We start from the raw sequence: 2736 nt of genomic DNA on the forward strand, positions 1-2736 counted from the left end.
ATTTTCCCCAAGATTTACGATTGACCAAGTCTTAGTCCTGAGTTATTATGGCATTTAATTTGCTTAAAATCAAGAAAAAATCAGCTTAAATTCCACTAATTGTGGCTAGCCATCCAAGGAAAAGATTTGAAGAGACTAAACCTAGCTATTTTTAGCAAACTACCCACCTCTCTTAACCTATAAATATGACCCTTTCATTCCCTCATTCATCATTCTCTCTTCTCTCCAAATTCTCTTAGCCTTTTCCATTCCCCACGCCTAGCATCATCTCTTCATAAAGATTTTAGCAATTAAGCCTCTTAAAGAGCCCTTGGTTGGCCACCTTGGAGAGCCATTAGCAAAGGAGCAAAGCAAAGAAACGAAGGAGCCTAATCAGTCAGAGTCTTGGGTGATAGCCACTTTGATTTGGGCTTAATGTTTCCTTTCTTTAATTTAATCTAAAAATGTTTTCTATGTGTTCTTTGTTCTTGTTTACAAAAATGTTAGCTTAATTTTATTTAAGCTAGGATGATTGCTTTGATTAAATAATATTTATTTGATTCATGCTTATAATGTTTGTGCCTCAATCGATCATGTTTTCAATTGAAATCAAGTCTGTATTTTGTTCATAGGTGATTGAAATGCACCTGAATTAGTTGAGCGATCCTAACAAGACGACGGATAATGGATGCATAATTGAAATGTGCACGCTCAATTTAGATCCTAACCCGATTAAATTGCAGGTTGCATAACAACTCTATCCAAGCTCCATTATCTGCATAGTTTTTAGATTTGTGTGATTAAACTATTTCAAACCTAACACATCCCTGTTACCTCTCACAAATACTAAGAAACCCTTAGTAAATAAGGATCAGTAAAATGCATATTTACTAAGTAAAGGATTCCAAAAGGACCTAATGTGGTTTCCAAACTCATGAAAGATTGAATTGCCATGGAATGTTTTTCCAAATGTTATTAAGCATGTTGATAATAAATTGAGTTTAATTAAAGTAATTGTCCTAGTTTAGTTTTGTTATAATTGCTGCAAATTATGTTTAATTTTGCTAAAATCTATTTCATTCATATAGTTTGCATACTTAGGATAATTTGCACTAGGGATCATTGCATTTAGTTGAATATATTTTAATCATCACTTCTCAGCTATATTGTGTTTTTATTTACCAAATTGTTAATATAATTTTACAAATTAGGTGACTTAGCATAAATACAATCCCTGTGGAGACGATAACTCGATACTTACTATTTGATAATGACTTTGTACACTTGTATAAACCTACGCGTTACAAATTTTTGGCGTCGTTGTCGGGGATTGTTAAATGTTGCCATAGTCATTTTCTTTTGTGAAATTATTTACTTCCAATTAGGTTTATTTCTAACATTACTAACTTATTCTTTTTAGTTTTGTGATTTTATTTTCAGGTGTTTATGAGAATAGATCGTATTATCGATTTACTCCCTGTAGACCTTGAAATTGAGTGAACTTTCAAACAAAGAAGATGTGAATGAACAGCTCAAAGACAAGTCGAGATGGACCTTGGAAATCAGAATCAAGACTAAGGTAATGAAGCTGATCATGTACGAAATCCTATCCTCGTTGCCGATGGTAGAGATCAGTGCATCAGACAATATGCTATGCCACTTTTCAACGAGTTAGATCCAAAAATTAGAAGGCCAGATATTGAGGCAACCCAATTTGAATTGAAACCAATGATGTTTCAAATGCTCCAAATAGTGGGCCAATTTAGTGGTATGCCCACGGAAGATCCACATCTCCACCTTCAATTATTTTTGGAGGTGAGTGATTTAATCAAGATAGCGGTGTAGCTGAAGACGCGCTGAGGTTGATGTTGTTTCCATACTCGTTGTGAGATTGAGCACGAGCATGGCTCAATTCATTGCCACCAAGTTCCATATCTATATGGAAAGAATCAGCAGAGAGATTTTTGGTTAAATATTTCCACCTAGCAAAAATGCTAAGTTGAGGAATGAGATCACAACTTTCCAACAATTGGATGACGAGTCTTTGTATGAGGCTTGGGAGCTATTCAAGGAGTTACTTCATAAGTGTCCTCATCATGGGATTCCTCATTGTATCCAGTTGGAGACATTCTATAATTGTCTCAATGCACATACAAGATTGATGGTAGATGCTTCTGCGAATGGTGCAATTTTGTCTAAGTCTTATAATGAGGCTTATGAGATCATTGAGAGGATCGCAAGTAATAACTATCAATGGCCAATAAATTGAATAGCTTCAGGAAGACGTGTACTCAGAGTTCATAAGTTGACACCTTCACTTCGTTATCAGCTCAGGTATCGTCTATTTCCTCTATGTTAAAATAGTTTACCGCTAATAGTGCTAATAATTTTGAAGCTCACCCACCAAGTCCCGTTTGAAGTAGTTTCCTGTATGTACTATGGGGAAGGTCATTCTTTTGAGAATTGTCCATCAAATCCCGATTCAATGTACTATGTGGGGAACAAATATCAAAATAGGAGTGGACAAGGACCCCACTCCAACTTCTACAATCCTTCATGGTGCAATCATCCTAACTCTTCTTGGAGCAACTAAGGAAATGGATCGAACAACAACTTCTTACAGCATAGACCCAACCAATCTCAAGGGTTTAATCAGCAAGCTCTAAAACCACCTCAAGCTGAGGCATCAAGCAGCTTAGAGAACTTGTTAAAAGCATACATGGCAAAGAATGACACTTTGATCCAAAGCCAAGTAGC

At 35.8% G+C, this 2736-nt stretch overlaps 1 non-coding gene across 1 annotated transcript; it reads right to left on the reverse strand.

Moving 5' to 3' along the window:
• Positions 1-1975: 1975 nt before the first annotated feature.
• On the reverse strand, positions 1976-2082 carry LOC128287301 (small nucleolar RNA R71). Its single transcript, XR_008278000.1, has one exon. It is a non-coding gene; the product is annotated as a small nucleolar RNA R71 (small nucleolar RNA).
• Positions 2083-2736: the final 654 nt, after the last annotated feature.

The sequence above is a fragment of the Gossypium arboreum genome, chromosome 13 (assembly GCF_025698485.1).
Source record: "Gossypium arboreum isolate Shixiya-1 chromosome 13, ASM2569848v2, whole genome shotgun sequence".
NCBI lineage: Eukaryota > Viridiplantae > Streptophyta > Magnoliopsida > Malvales > Malvaceae > Gossypium > Gossypium arboreum.